Source organism: Alosa alosa, chromosome 3, assembly GCF_017589495.1.
Source record: "Alosa alosa isolate M-15738 ecotype Scorff River chromosome 3, AALO_Geno_1.1, whole genome shotgun sequence".
NCBI classification, from domain to species: Eukaryota; Metazoa; Chordata; class Actinopteri; order Clupeiformes; family Clupeidae; genus Alosa; species Alosa alosa.
The window spans coordinates 27414879-27431744 of NC_063191.1; the positions used below are offsets into that span (position 1 = coordinate 27414879).

General features: G+C 41.5%; 1 long non-coding RNA gene and 1 pseudogene across 4 annotated transcripts; both read right to left on the minus strand.

Annotated features, from left to right (window-relative positions):
* Positions 1-6009: 6009 nt before the first annotated feature.
* On the minus strand, positions 6010-12803 carry LOC125292153 (annotated as a pseudogene).
* A 3-nt stretch (positions 12804-12806) lies between these two features.
* Positions 12807-15187, minus strand: LOC125292176. 4 transcript variants are annotated; one of them, XR_007193147.1, is made up of 4 exons: positions 13595-15187; positions 13333-13437; positions 13126-13209; positions 12807-12866 (listed from the first exon to the last, which is right to left on the minus strand). It is a non-coding gene; the product is annotated as an uncharacterized LOC125292176 (long non-coding RNA). The 4 variants fall into 4 exon arrangements; XR_007193148.1 differs by having other exon boundaries at positions 13333-13449; XR_007193146.1 differs by having other exon boundaries at positions 13333-14087; positions 15057-15161.
* Between the last annotated feature and the right edge of the window lie 1679 nt (positions 15188-16866).

The window sequence follows — 16866 nt, forward strand, 5'->3', positions numbered from 1 at the left end:
TACTGTGAAAATAAGTCCCTTCAGGGCGGAACAAGACCCCTCCGCTGCGCGTCGGGGTCCGGTTCGCCCTGTCGGGACTTATTTTCCCAGTAATGACCGGCGTTCTATACATTATCCCTTACATGAGAGTGTAGTTCCATGTCAAATCCACCTAGAAAATCGTTTCATTTTCCGTTAGTCTTATTGCACTTTCTAACTTGAGAAGAGACAAATTTTAAATGGGAAAAATTCCGGAAATCGTAGTCAAGTTAAGTGTGATGCTAGCGGCGAGAATGGTATGGACTAATCCGATTCAATGATCTATGCTAAGCTGCCTAAAAATTGTATCGCCAGACTCACAGAACGGCTGGATGAACGGGAGAAAGATAAAAAAAAATTTTTTTACTCGAGGTGATGTGGAAAATTAGCTTAATTCCCCAAATGGTGGAATATGCCTTTAAGCATTACAGTTAATATTTATGTAAGGGATATCGGCCACCGAGGTGTCCTGTTATATGGAATTAATGGACGAGGGCAAGGGGCAAAGAACTCTCCGACGCGCAGCGTGGTCCATTAATTCCGTATAACAGGACACCTCGGAAGCTGACTAGTTCGGCTTGTTGTACAACTTTCGTTGGCCCTATAACAGCGATAGCATGGACAGTCAGTTAGCTTATTTACAGCCATTGTTGCGAAGCCTGCCTCCAGGCTCACCTGTTGTCGTCCTACTATCGTTGTTATAGTTATCATTCAAAACCATTGAAATGGAACGGCGATTAAACTTTTTTTACCAGATCTACTTCATAGGTCTCGTTATCCAGAATTAAGAGCCACCCTGCCAGACAATCAGAAAAGAGTATTTCTTCTCTCCGGGTGATAATACCCTATAAACATCTAGGCCTACAGTACACAGATTCATGTGTAGGCCTACGTGATTTGTTTTTTTGGTTACACTTTACTTGACAGTATCGACATAAGAGTGACATGACACTGTCATGAATGTGTCATAAACAAGTCATAAACATTTAGGACATAACGCTTTTGTTATTAAGTGACATTAAGTTTTTGTCATAGCAAGTTAGGGTTAGAGCAGGGGTGGGCAAACTTTTTGGCTCAAGGGCCACACTGGGTTTTGAAAATTGGCCGGCGGGCCGCACAACAACCACCCCCCCACCCTCCACGACACACACATAAAAAAAATACATTTTTTATAGCCTATAATTTAGTATGACAAAATATTTCTTTTAAAATATTAATTGCTTAAAATACTGCTAATTTTATGCTGTTTAACAAATGTATAAATTGTGCACTGTCGCTTTAATTCACGTTTATTTCTCAATGATCTTCTGCCTGCTACGGTATGGCCCTCTTACACTTTTTAAATGGTCAGTAGTGGGAACTACTGCTGCCTTCATGATTTCCTTTTAAAAGTTTCTTATAAGAAGGAGATATCAATTATCAACAATGACAAGCCAGCTGGAACCTGCGGCTCTCTCTCCCTCTCGTGAGTGCAGACGCGTTCCCAATAAATGGATCGCATGTTCACGTTAGACCTGCTGCAAAGGAGATAACTAAGAGTTAACTTAGTTTAACATGATGTTATCTCTATTTAACATGATGTTTTGACATTGACATTGTAAACGTTCTCTAAGGAGAGTGAAAAGCAGTTTGCAGTAAAGCTAACCAACGTCGTCTCTATCGCAGGAAAAAAATAGCGAGCAGCCTGATAACCAAATGAAATGCTCAGCGGGCCGGATGAAAGTGCTTGGCGGGCCGCATCCGGCCCGCGGGCCACAGTTTGCCCACCCCTGGGTTAGAGGTTAGGATTAGAGTTAGGGTTCATGTGTCATGACAGTGTCATATGTTCATGACAGTGTCATGTCACTCTTATGTCGATACTGTCAAGTAAAGTGTTACGTTTTTTTTTTTTTTTTTTTTTTTTTGGGGTTAGGAACATGGGGGCCCATCTGGACTGCCAGGGGCCCAGGATCTCGTGCTACGCCCCTGCTCATGCTTATTATGTAAATGCTGTCAAATTCTCATGGCCATTCAATCAGAAAACATGGAACCGGCTAGTGGTTGCCCAGCAACATTCCTCAAACGGTTAACCTGTGTTTGTCTTTTTCTCCAAGTGTAAGGGTGACAGGGAGAGTTCCTCGGGTCTGGTGAAGGTTAACATCAACAACTGTCCCTGTGTGTAACAATCTACACTTCACAAAATCTTAATCTCTCACAAAAGCTATCTAGCTCAGTCGGGTCTTCGTGGCCGTCAAGGACCACCTGGCTCAAAGCAGACCTGACATAAAATGGGGGAGACCACACACCATAGCATTCAATAATTTAATTTATTTACATAAATATAAAAGTGAGTATAATGTATTAAAACAAAATGTAACGAAGATGGAGGGAGCTCCCAGCAAAGGGCTACGCGGTCGGAGAGGGCTGTCTCCAGGCTCTCCCCATCCAGGCAAGCCACAAATGAGCTTTTTTAATGAGCTTTAAAATGTGACCCTGCATTCTTATAATCCAGCCCATTAACTCCCAGGCGCCACCCCTGCACTCAGCACCCTGCAGGAGACAGACGGGCAGTACATAGAATAAAAAGGGCGGAGCCCCAAGAAGAGTCAACAGGGTCGTAACAGTGGCCTAAAGGACTTGATTGGCCATTTCCTTCCACAATCCGCTTTGAATGACAGTTTATGGGTGGAGCTAGTTGTCATTCGCAAATGCACTGCCTGCGTTAGCATTAGTGAGCAAGACTCATAGCTTTCATGAACCTCTTTTACAAACAGCCACAACATGGCTCACCCTTCTACTTCACTATTTGTTTAAAGGGACACCAACGGCAACGTTTTCGTGTTAATTAATCATCTTCCTAAGTCGGTATATGGATAAATTACTCATTACAGGGCGAATGAAGACTCTCTCGCCCACCCCTACAGCCTGTAGGAAGAATATCCCGCTTGCAAGTTACCTGTTTCTTACCCGCGACCTTCAGTCTCGCAAAGTCTCAGACATCGCGAGAAGCAGGATCAGTTTACATCCTGCATCCCCAGCACAGAGGTAGGCTAACGAAACCCGGCTAGTGATTGTTACAAACGTGTATATAATGGCAGAGCCGATGAAGAAGCAGCGAAAACCCTTGACGGAAGATGCAAATAAAAGTAAAAGAGCTTCAGACCGAGCGAGGGTTCACACACGTATCGACACGTACAGACGCTAGGGGGAGCTTCGTAGTGAAAAAGCACTCAGGCTTGCCAGGTTTCCCTTTAATGATACACTTTGGTAAGAATAGTGTTGTCACGATACCAAAATTATGACTTCGATACGATACCTGCCATAAATATCACGATGCTCGATACTGAAACGATACTACGGCGAAACCGAACTACGGTTCAGTTCAGTTCAATTCAGATATCTTTATTAGTCCCCGAGGGGCAATTCGGTTTACAGCCAACCCATCCATTAAGGGGTTAAAAGTTAAAGAGTGCATTAGCATACCCTGTATAAATGTATGCAATGTTAAGAAAAATAAAATCCTAAGATATCTGGAAAAGAAAGGACTCATACCTCCTCCAAGTGTATCGAGTCATTTGTGTTGAATTCGGTGCACTTTTGTAGTGTGCAGGTCAATTCTGGGTTCTAAACTTCCTACATAATTATTATTTTTATAGTCCGTAAAATAGTAGGCCTACTTTGTGTGATTAAGTCCTTTATTTTTTGTTATAGTTAATTTACATTGTGTTGTGTTTTGCCAATAAAGTAGCTTTAAATAGCCAAACTAGGCTAGATCAAGATCAGTGTTGAAATTACTGCATGCAAATCACTGAATGCTATGCAGAGGGGCCTAATCTTTAGGCCATCTGATGTACAGTATAGGCTTCCCTAGGCCTTCCCGTGTTCATGGGATTTCTTTGACAGTTGCAAAGGGAAAAATGTGAGGATAGTCTTCTTTGCGCCCAGTGTACAAGTACGACGTTCCAACCACTCAGGTCTTCGTCAGATAAGCCTACACCATTACCTGTTGCAATATGTCTGTGTGCAGTCCTCTGGCGTGAACATTGCGCTTTCATCACGTTAGCACCCTATGATTACAGCTCGTTATGTCTCGTCAAAATGAGTACAGCTCGTTATGTTTCGTCAAAATTCATTGATTAAGGAAGGTTCGCTTTATCCCAGAGAACCATACTCGTTTCACTTAGGCTAGACTAAAACAGAAGAGAAGAACTTTGCACTAACCATGTAGTCGTGTTTTCTATAGCATTTTCGTTAACCTGTCGTTCTTTGAACAAAAATCTTGGGATATGTCTGCGAGGTGTTTAGCCAAGTTCCATGCGTAGCCTACTGCTTTTAAATGACTTTGAAACATATTTCACAAACAGGCCTCTGTGTACCTGATGGCTTGCCTTCACTATTCGCGATGTATCCAAAATAGTTGCAGATTTCACTTCACCTTTTGTTTTATCCACAAGGCCGAGGACGGTCGGCAAAGAACTACTGTATGTTGACGTTGGCTGCGCACTCAGTCGCTCACTCAGAGCACGCCCACTTGCCTAGATGCGTGCAAGGAGCAGTGAGAGCAGCAGTTCACACAGACACAGAACGTTAATTTTAATAAAGTATCGATTCTAAAAACGTCGGAAATCGTATCGTTTTTTGCGTGAAGGCATCGTGATACCTTTTTCGTATCGATACACCGTGCAACACTAGGTAAGAACTAAGAACACTGCACTACGTTAAGCTGCAGTACTTTAAAAATCATCCACACACTAACAGTTTCACAATCGGACTATGCACATAACAGTACAAAAAAAAATGAAATGTGTAGGAAAAAATACTGGCTATATTAGCCCATATGCACAACCCCTCCCTCCCTCCCCCAGCCTGACCTGGATTTAGTATCTTATATTGTCCATATTATTCATGTGGATTTGTTATTTTATCATCCTGTTTATGTTGTAAGTGTATGTTGTGATGTCTTCTTGTGATGCTACTGGGATCTTGAATTTCCTCTTGGGTATCAATAAAGTATCTATATTTTGAGTGATGGTCCCTGTACCGGTCCCTAAAGGATGGTTTGTGTGTTCTTCCTACATTTCATGCTAAGCTATTTCGTTGCTCTGATTGGTTAGGTCTATTCAATTGAGTGCAGAGGCATTCCCCCCCTGTATCGGTTGAAACTAGGGATGTAACGATTACCGGTATAATGGTAAACCGTGATAACAATGTTGACGATAATAATTACCGTTTTCATTTCAAACATCATGATTATCACTGTTGATTGCCACAGTGTGGAAACCGTGTGTTTAATCCTTCCCAGCTTCATCCGACCCTGCTTTTGACATACAGTAGGCCTGGTACAATGGAACAAAACTGGTACCCTACTGATTCTGTTGTCTAGTTGATGGTTTTAACTACGATTCGGATTAGGCTACACCTGATTTTAAAAGGTGGAACTTTTTCACCGCAAAATGTGCACTGTATCATGTAGCCACTCTGCGTCTTTTTATGTTCGCGTCCACATTAAATCCATTCCACTCACGTTATCAGGAGAATATAGTAGCCTAAAGTTTTATTTTGAACATTACTTTGGTCTCACTCATTGCATCCAAATAACAGAAATAGCAAACTCCAAGTTATGGTAGGGTAAGTTAAGCTATAAGCACATAGCCAATTAAACATGAAGAAAAAAGTGAACGGGACACTTTTTGAAACTATTTCAGCTTGTGTAGGCCTATCAGGGCTTTCTGAACATATTGAACACACTTTTAGAAATACCGTGATAATACCGAAAACCGTGATCATTTTGGTCACTATAACCGTGAGTTTAAATGTTCATACCATTACATCCCTAGTTGAAACACGCCCCATAATTACGTCCCAATTGAGCAGTATCAGACTCATATTCCGACTAGAATTTGAGTATGACAACGTCAGGCTAATGTCAAACCGTATATCACAATAAACAGTAGACCTTACAGCATACGAGGATATAAAGCTCTGTACAATAAGCGCTTCACGAGTGAGCCAGTTTTGAAATTGTCATGATTGTCAAGTCATTTAATTTGTATAGCACATTTATACAAACAACAGTTGACCCAAAGTGCTTTACAGGTAGAGCAGGGAAGGCAGAAACAATATGCCTTGAAGATACATAAATATACAATAAATGTATAATGCATAAATTTGGAATTGGTTGTCCAGCATCCAGCAAATATGTATGCCATTACTGAAACAGATGGTACAGTATTAATGCCACAGAAAGCTGATATTTGCAACTGTATCAACTTTCTCAATTACTTGAACTGACCTTACTGCTTTGGGGTTTGGGTGACTTTTCCATTTTCCTTCTAATAAAATCAAACGGTTCCTTGAATTGCTTTGATGTAATCCACAGCTCTCTGTCTGGCCTCATCAATGTTTTGCATCTCCATCAGTTTTTCTACCTTCTCATTGTCTCCCATTTCATGCAGCTTCTCAATCAGAAAGTCCAGGTGCACAAGCGTGAACACAGAGTCTTTCTCAAGGGCAATCTCCTGCAGCCTCCGGATGCTCTGATAGGCCTCCTGCACTAACCTGCATTTTTCAGTGTTGCATTCTGCCAACATTTCCTCAGCTTTTCTCAGTGTTTCCTTATAACTTTTGCTCTTTTCAGTTTCCTTGTCAAACATTTTCTTCAGGTCTTCATTGGTTCTAGTCACCTTCCTGGTCTTTGCTATGTATCTCCATCCCTCTTTGACATGTTTGCTGTAATGACATCTCTTAGTGCACATAGTGCAGTGGTTGTTCTTCATCACTTCACAAATGTGGAGAGACAGAGCCATCCAGCAGCCAGGCCAATGGTAGGTCTCCTCACAGACTTTACAGGACGTGGCTTGAGCATTGAAATGTCCCCACATTTTTTCCAATGGTGTTAAACTGTATCCAGGTGTGAAGCCCTGCACTTGGACCTTTATTTTGTATGGCTCATCAACTTCATATTCAAACTTTTCACATGATTTCAGCTTTTCCTTGTTCTCTTCAATAGCTGCTTCAGTTTGTCTCATCTCTTGCTGTTTCAGCTCGATCCACTCAATTCACTGCTTTAGATTGTCAACACAAGCAAACAAGCGCACTCGCTCTCTCAGGACATCTTTAGTGAGTTCCATGCTTTTCCTTTCTTTTTGATCTAAAAAGGAATACATATTTTCAATGCTCTCAACCCCACGGTCCCAGGCATGTTTAGCAACATCTTTATTTCCTCCAAATACCTCTAGCTGACAGTTGTCAAACAGAAAGTAGACAGGCTCATTCTCCATTGTTCTTGCACATGGAACGTTTGCTTCTTCTATGGCCTGCAGTGGATTTGTTGGATAGTTGCCAATTGAGTGTGTGATGAGCAACACAATGTTGTCTTTGATGTCTTTGCCAAAAAGGGACAGAACTCCATTGAAGATGTAATGTTGTGTAGACGAAAGACGATTCATACTGTAGATGCTTTCAGAACAAGACATATGGCATCCACTTCCTGCACTCCATCTTCCGATTTAAACAAGTTAAACAGGTTTTCAGTGATTAGCTGGTCATACAGGGGTCCTCGAGAATCCCCATAGCCTGGGGTGTCAATGATGGTGAGGGATACTGGGCTCTCTTCCTCAAAAATATCATAAACTGTTAAAGCTTCTGTTTGGGAATCTGTTTGTTTCTTGTTTTCGTCCTCTTCAGAAATCTTAAACCACATCTCATCATCAAATTTCACACCCAGGACATGGTTTACTAGAGTGTTGATGAGGGTGGTCTTCCCTGTCCCTGTTTCTCCTACTATTATGATGATTCTATTCTTTTTGCTGTTGTCTCTTTCTCCAAATGTCCATCTTGCAACAGTTTCATTCAGCACATTTTTTTCTGTTGCAAGAACATAGATGTTTCGGGGATGATCTTTAATGAGACGAGCATTCTCCTGAAGTTTTTTCAGTCTTTCATTCTGTCCTGCAACATACATATATAATATTAAGGGTCAGTGCATACATGTTCAATGTTTTCTTTGTAAATTATATTACCCTAAGATGTACAAGGATAAATATTTACTCAATAAACCATCATTAACTCTGTATTTAGCCCTTTTTTCCTCACAGAAGTATTAACACTCAAATTCAGTATGTCATTTTGTGATTGCAACAGCCAATTATGATCAATGAATATTGGCCAAATAGCAGAGGTTTTCCTTTTCTGATCATTTGTTGTTCAGTTGTAGTTTTGTTGTTCAAATAACTAATCACAGACTCACATGCGCACACAGAGAGAGAGAGAGAGAGAAAGAGAGAGAGTGAGAGAAAGAGTCCCACACAGGACTGACAGACAGGACATTATCCTATCCACAAGAGGATATACTCTCTGAAGAGCTGGGTCTTCAGGAGTTTTTTGATGATAAAGAGGGATGCCCCTGCTCTGGTAAAAACTGGTAGTGCATTCCACCAGCAGGGAAGTCAGATGAGAAAAGTTTGGATTGCCCTGAGCGTATGGGTGGCAGAACCAGACAATGCTCATCTGAGGAGCGCAATGGTCGGGAGGTACATATGCCTGTACGAGGCCATTCAAGTAAGTGGGTGCAGAACCGGAGACTACTTTGTAGGCAAGAGTTAGTGATTTGAATTTTATGCGGGTGGCTATAGGTAGCTAGTGTAGAATAATGAGTAACACGGTAACGTGTGCCCTTTTGGATTGGTTAAAGACCAGGCGCGCCACCGCGTTTTATTTATTTATTTATTATGCAGGCTGGGAGACCTGTTAGGAGGGCGTTACAATAAGTCATGAGATGACTATGGCTTGTATTTGGGGTAGCATACTCAGTCAGTCAGGCCTGATTATCCGTATGTTGTAAAATGTGAAACAGCACGACCAGGCAACATGAAAAGAGAAGGCAAGGCAACGAGGCAACATGATTGGAGAAGGTTAGTTGGTTATCAGCCTTGACTTCTACATTCTTGCAACCCTGGTCGGTGCAACAGACAGAGAGTCAATTTTGATGTTGACATGATATTGTATAGTAGGTTTGGCTGGGAGGACCAGCAGTTCCGTTTCTGAGAGGTTTAGCTGGAGGAGGTGTGCCTTCATCCATGTAGATATGTCTGAGAGGCAAACGTGTGCATGTCAGCACCTGTGATTAGTAGAGTTACGTGGTTGGCGGTTACAGCCGCGGACTCCGCGGATAAACTGCGGATGACGTGACAAAAAATTATATTTTAATTAAATTCGGGCGGGTGGCGGTTGAACCAATCAAATGAAAATATATATATATACATTGTAAAATATTGTTACACACACACACTAAAGGTAACAGGAAGTTTAAATTAAATAGCCTATGGTAGCCTACCAGCATTTTTTCCTCTCCAATGTACAATAAGAAAGTAGAATACAGTGCAAGTTGACCGAAGATTCATCTCCCATGTCGCGTCTCCTTGCATCGCCTTGGTAGGCCACTAACAAACCTGCAAGCTATGAGCCCAGCTGTCAGTATTGGACAGTGTTGGGGTAACGAGTTACAAAGTAATGTGTCACTGTAATTTAGTTACTTTATTGGGTAAGTGTCGTAACCATTTGGCTCGGAGTGAGCACGACATGAAGGGGAGACCACACCAAAGTATATTTTAAACTGAAGTATATTTATTAACCAAGATATTTACAAAGTCAGTATGTGTAAGGCAAGGCAAAACTGTTGTGTAGGTCAGCATATGAATGTGTAGTGCAAAAGTAAAGGAACAGAGCTGCAGCCAGCCCTGCCAAGAGTGTGCTCGCGAGTGCAGTGCCAGGGCCGAACCAACTGGAGAACACTGATTTCATGCAACCTCCAATTAGGCCATCAATTAGCCACCTCGTTAAAACCTCCACAGCTCCTCCTACAGGCCAAGACAGGAACAGACAAGATCAAGCCACAACCAATATCATAGGGAGAAAGAGGCAGACCTATAGGTAAGGTCAGGTTTGCCGATGTGCATTTTATTTAGGCTATTTATTTATCTTTGTCCCTGTGCACGGATTGGAGACGGAGTTCCCTGCTGATATTCTGGGGATACAACATAGGCTATACTAGGGCCTTTAGCTTTTAAATATCTTTGCTGCATTGGATCAGTCTCCTTTCCAGAACAGGCAAGAGCTTCCTAGCCTCGCGGCAGCACCTTGCATCGCCTATAGACCTTAAAACAACCAGCGGATGGCGGGCAGGTGCGGTTTTGAAAATTGGTCAAAAAATATTGGTGCGTTGGATGGCGGACGGATGATTAATTTTGTGATGCGGTTTCGGATAAAACAATAGTCCATCCGTGCATCTCTAGTGATTAGTTATTTGAACAACAAAACTACAACTGAACAAGAAATTATCAGGAAAGAAGGACTTTTGCCAACTTGTTCTGATGTCTTCAGAGATGGATTTGCTCTGCCCCTCTTTCAGGACTGTGGAAACACTAACTGTATATTCTCTCTCAATTTCCAACTTCCATTGAATACAAAGTTTGTACTGTCACATCTGCACACTACTATGTTTACCTTTTCCTGTAACAACTGAATTCCCACGATACTTCAGCATGAGACTAGAGCTAGCTTTCAGCTCTAAGTACATTTCGACAGTTTCCATGTAGTTACATAGTCATGCCCTGCCACACTTATTTCATTACTTTGTGGAAAACATGCCTTGGTTACCTTGTTTCAAGCCATTCTAGTGTGGTATTGAAAGCCTGCATGAAGACTCGGCTCGATTTGCGCCAGTTCTCATTAATATTCAACAAGCTAAGCTGCTTGACTCTGATTGGCTAACAGCTAGTAGGTTTTGTCCATAACATGACCGCCGTTATCAACTAATTTTAGCTTCATGGCATGAACGAGTGCTAGCATTGTCCCAACGTGCATAAATAAAACCTGCTAGGCTAGCAAGTTCATTAAATCTGTATAACATAGCACTTCCTTGACTTGACAATTACGTTTTACTTACAGGCACTGGTCGTAGACTGTGATGGTAGCCTGCTCCAGGCTTCAACAGCAACCTTTTTGCAAAGCCTGTGGCATTGTTCCAAAAAATAAACCGAAGCCATTTGATCCTCAAGTCTGGGTTCTTGGGGAAAATGCATTGTTGAAGTTCATAGCGCAAGTCCGTTGACATTCAGCCATTCTTGCATAGGCCTACGAAAAACTGTCAGAGCTAAATTAATTTTGTGGGCATGGTCTCAACTGGGCGAGCTCATGAATAGTAATGAGCTCATCAATTCCACGTCAATCTGAAGAGCTTTTGCAACTGGCCTAATTTCTCCGCTTATTTCTTTTCAGTGGCTAGAGCTGACAGAGGAGTTAGCTGTTCATTTTCACATTCACGACATAGCACAAACACATTCACGACACAGCTCAAAAACATATCTAACATGTTTCAAAAAATACAAGTAAAAACGGTTTTGTGTGGCAGGGCACCTTTAATGTTAATATGGTGATAACCATTACAGTGCGCAATTACCTATTTCTTAAATAAACTTCAAGTTTTCGTTGAGCTCGACAACAGACTTCGTAGTATCGTGGGAATTCAGTTGTCGCCGGAAAAGGTAAACAGAGTAGTATGCAGATGTAACAGTAGCCTACAAACTCTGAATTTAAATGGTTACTTCACAGTTAATGAGTTGATTACACATCGTTTTGTCACATAAGGACCCTATTCATGTTGCACATAACTTTTAATGACATTTTGAATCCGTTAAGAGGGAAAAAAATCAAATTTAGTGGATGCCCACAGACCTAGCATTGTAGCGCACTGGGAGCAGTGGCCGTTAGCTGCAGCTATTACAGTTTGGTAGCACAAATTTTGGTAATTTTTCCCCCTATCGACAGTATTCGCCGACGTCTAGTGATCAAGATCCATGTAAAAATCGGCCGGATTTTTCCTTTAACTTACAAAATATTTAACAGTTGTCAACTAGGGTTATAAATCACAACAACCTGTCAATTCTATTTTTAATGTATGAATTTATGCAGAAACCAAACCTGTTTGCACAGTTGCAGACACACATGGGCTCTGCTTGCCATCATCCCTGAGGGTGGCCACAGCAAATGTGTACTTCTCTCCTGGAGTGAGCTCTTGGACATGTAGTTTCAGGTCCTGCACCTCCAGATGCTCTTTGATTCCTTCAATGGTCCATGAGACCCTGAATCTCTGGGGTCCAGTCAGTCCCTCAGGAGGTCCCCAGCACACACACACAGAGTCTGGCTTCACTGAGGTGAACTCAATGGGCCCAGGAGGAGGAACAGCTGAGGATGAATTCAATGTAATGAACAATGTAATGAATCAACCTTTTCTGTAAATGGAAAACTGTAATAATGTATGTGTGATTGTTGATCTCTTCCTATAATGACTGTGAGGCATGATTGTGGTCAGGGTGGAGGTGAATGAATAAGCACTATACGCTTTGTTAATTTGCTATTTAGTACCTGCTGCATGACTATACTCACCTGTCTTCTTTTCCATCTCTGATTTGTTCATTTGCATTTTCTAAGGATACAAGAGTGCAGGAGTTATGTGGTCATTTTCTTTGATATTACATTTTCTTTTTGAAGTCACAATGACACTGTACATGACAAACACACCAACCTGATGTTCTCCCAGTTCTGTTATGTCATGTCCAGTGTGTTCAACTGCCAGACATAACACACATATTGCAGTCTGGTCAGTCCTGCAGTACAGCTCCAGCTCTCTGTGGTGTCGTGAACACAGCCTCTGCTCCAGGTCTTCAGTGGCCTCCACCAGCTTGTGTATCTGCAGTGCTTGGGCTGTGTAATGTGGCCTAACATGGATCTCACAGAAGGAGGCCATGCAGCTCTTTGGGCAAACGGCACAGAGGACACCTCCAGGTTCTGTAGTGTGTGGACTGTAAGAGCTAGAATATATAAATGTGTATATTTATCTAACCAAAGTTTAATATGGAGATGTTATAGCCTTAGCAGTATATTTTAGCCTGTGCCCATCAACCTCATCATTTGATACGGTCTTGCTTTTTAATGAATATAACAAAGAAAATAGTTAGGTCCCAGAAGAATCATGATCTCTGAAATCTCTATATCTTTCTGATAGACATAGTTCAAAGTATTTTTAAAAGTGGGTCAAAAGGGAAACCTAAACATATTTACCAAACATACCTAGAAGCAACAGGAGTGGAATCCTCTGACAGCTCACATGCTGAAAATCTACTGCTCAGAGAGTCTGGTTTGTCCAAATCGATCCTAGTGACAAAATGGAGATAAAACTAAATTAAATGAATCAGTGGCATGTGCAGAAGATAAAGCTAAATTAATTTATCAAATAAATACTCAAGCAAGTTATTATATGTGGTTTAATATGAATACCTAATGCCTTTATGTCCTGTAAATGTAAAAAATCCTGGGCAATCCATTGACTGGTCACTCTTCATGGAGATTACACTGAGCACTGGTGAGTGTCTGCCATGATGCCTGGAATATAGACTGCATCATTATAGAAACGTTATCATATCAACAGTCTATAGTAATGGAATTTTTGCAAATATTATGTGTCTTTAAATTAATGTACCAAAGAAATATCCCTGTTGGGATCACATTCCTTGATGAATTTTGAGTCTATTACACTCACCTTTCTTCACCAGGACCCACTCTTTCACCTACATCATCATCTGTAGAAGGAACTTCCCAATCATCATCTACAGGAGCTCCCATTTCAGATTTGTTTTCCCCACGCTCTAAATATTCATGGAGTCTTGTGGTGGGATTCTCTGCATTCACCTCTCCGAAGTTTCTCTCTTTGGCCAAAGCAACTTCATCTTGATCCTCATATTGAAGAGGCCTCTTTGCCATACTGACGCCAAAGTCTTAGTCCCAGTTAGGGTGATTCATAGTGAAAGCATAGCGAGACCATAATGGAATGATTGAAATAAGTTTGTGAGTGTGTGTGTGTGTGTGTGTGTGTGTTCGTGCGTGAGGAGGATGAAGGTGTGATGTGGATGTAGAGCACTTGTTAATGAAAACTGTTCATGAGATCCATTGACATTTTTAATGCACATTTGTAAATGAACTCTTCTGTGATCGAAAATAAAAAGATGTAAGAGAGAAATAAGTTTGTGAAATTTCTAAAACAAAGACAGAAGGAATTCTCATCAATTCACAATTCATGAATCTATCCTTGTATGCAAATTAGCTGGTACATTTGCATGCATATTAACTTTCACAAAACAATGAATGCACCTAATACATATCTAGACTAATCTGGTAAAATAATATCAATATTTTCCTTGATATGATTTTCTTATAAAGAGGAACTCATTGATTGACAATAAACATTTAGAGTTTTCTCATTTGCATGTAGGCTATCTGCAATATTACATGAAAACAAAAAAACATAATTGTGCACGAAGACATATCGCTCTGTCTACATACAGTCAAATTATTGACACTTCTCTGAGATATATTCATATTCGCTAATTTATTCAAATAACATGCAAATCATTAACTATGCACGATACAACAATGTCCCAACCAGAAATGGATTCTACGCGAATATGATCATTTGAGAAAAGTTTGGTAGTAACCTGACCCCAACCAGATCGTTGTAGATTTTGCCCTGTCTAGCCTTCACATAGTGGGGTAGTAGGCGTGTGGGTGAAGTGCCCAAGGTCGTAAGGGAAGCGAAAACTGGAGAACATGTTCCATTCACTTTGTAGCAGTGTTTGCTGAAATTTCCGTGTTTTTCTTAAGCCACTACCAATCAGATTTCAGATGTGGAGATTTCGAATCTACAGTAGGCCTAGCCTTGAGCTATCCCGTTCTGCTATGGTTCTGCAGTTTATGACGTGACTTCTGTTTCAATAAACTGTATTACACCAAAGGGTTAGTCTAACTACTCGCAGAGTAGTTAAGGTTATTATATGTGGATTGCAATTATGTCTTATTATCTCCGTGTTGCTATGCTATGCTAGGCCTAACTTTATTTGCACAGCTGATCAAATTACACAACGTGATAAATTCGATAGTCGATCTTGTTGTGATTATATATATTCCTTGAATTTATCTGATTGAAGTAAAAACAACAAATATCTTACCCCGATCAAAATATCGAATTTCCTTTGCCCAGGGCCTCCAAGTTGCTAAAACCGCCCCTGCACATTTTACATAGCAAAATCGTCCTTCCTAGAAACTGACAGGCTACTTGGTGACTCTAGTGAGCCTACTCTACCCTACTTTTTAAGCGTCCTGTAGTTCCAGCAGAGGGAAGCACTGACCGCTCTTTGGTCAGATCTCACCTCTGGCAATGTGAGAGCAATAGTTTTGACCAGAGGGGTAGAGAAAACAGAGTGGCGACACCCATAGACACCATGGAAAAATACGACAATGCTTTTTCATGCCAGTTTCCAGGTTATGGACGTTCTGGAGCTGAGAACGGCCAATCACTTGGTAAAAATACTACAAAGCAGGCCAGTCCACCACAGGTATATATTTAAGACAAATGCATTTTTTTGGTCCAGTTCCTGTCTCTCAGGGACTGATGGGTTGCTGGCTGGACCCCAGGCCCCCACCATATGTCTTCTGACAGAAATATCCTGAAGAGTTCAATAGCAAAGCCTATGAGAACATAGAATACACAGAGAGCTATATTGAGTGCTGTACACTGGAAACCTAAAGCAATGCAATCACACTGTAAGTCTAGATAGATAGATAGATAGATAGATAGATATAGACAGATAGATATATACTTTATTGATCCCCAGGGGAAATTCTAACAGACCCAGTGCCCAGTGAGGTGCCCAAGACTCAGGGTAGGAAGGAGATCAGATCTCTCTCTTTTCCACCGACAGAGACCTGGCTCCGGGTCCTCCATCTGCATACCCGCAGGCCTTGCTGCCTGACACACTTTTTTTTCTTGTCTATTTCCTTTTCTTCTTCTGTTTTTCTTCTGACAGAAATGTCCTGAAGTAAGGATGTTGGCATAGCCTATAGAGAAGGCCTATGGATATTAAACATACACAGAGATACTGTATACTTTAACACTAGAACTGCCAAGAATTTTTGAAACTACTAGAATTTCATTTTTCAGCGGTTATTTTGACCATTGGAATTTAAACTCAAAATTTTACCAGCAGAACTATTTTTTTTTTTTTTTAAGATAGTAATTCGAAATGACCCATCACAGCCTTTCTAGTGTGAAACTTAACCAATGCACACTGTTAAGTCTAACAGACCTGCCTAAGTACTCAAGGTGCCTAAGATGCAGGGAAGGAGATGATGATTAGGCCACTTCCACTGAGAGCCAGCTCTGTTCTGTTCACTTCACTCCTCCTGTGTGCTCGCAGGCCCTGCTGCCTGACACACTTTCCTTTTTCCTTCTCTATTCTCTCACTCTCTGGTGTTGTTCTTCCTCCGTGGATGGATGAACTCACTGTTTGTTCTCAGGGGCAGGGGAGGAAACCCCTCAGCTCCACCCAGAGCTCTCCGTGTTTGTTCTTCCAGAGCAAACAGGAAACGTCTGCAGCCTCAGCACGGGACCTGGAGGAGCTGGCTGGGGTCGGAGCAGGAGTCGGCAGTGCCGCTGTCTACCAGACCTGTGAGTTTCAGATCGAGAGAGACAGAGAGAAATGGAGATTCATCATTTGAAATGGAGAGAGTTAGGCCTCAGTGCCACTGTCTTTCGTTTGAGATGGAGAGTTAGGCCTCAGTGGCACTGATGTATTGTTTGAGATGGAGAGAGAGTTATGGTGGTCAATACTAGTTTGCTTTATTGTCTTTAGTTTAAGTAGTAGTGGTGGTTAGTGGTGATTAAGCATCAGCATGGTTAGCAGTGACTGCCGTGTTGAAGGTTGAGGCCTGTTGTTTGCATCACCTTTAGTGAATTAGTGTATATTTATGGTGAGCTAT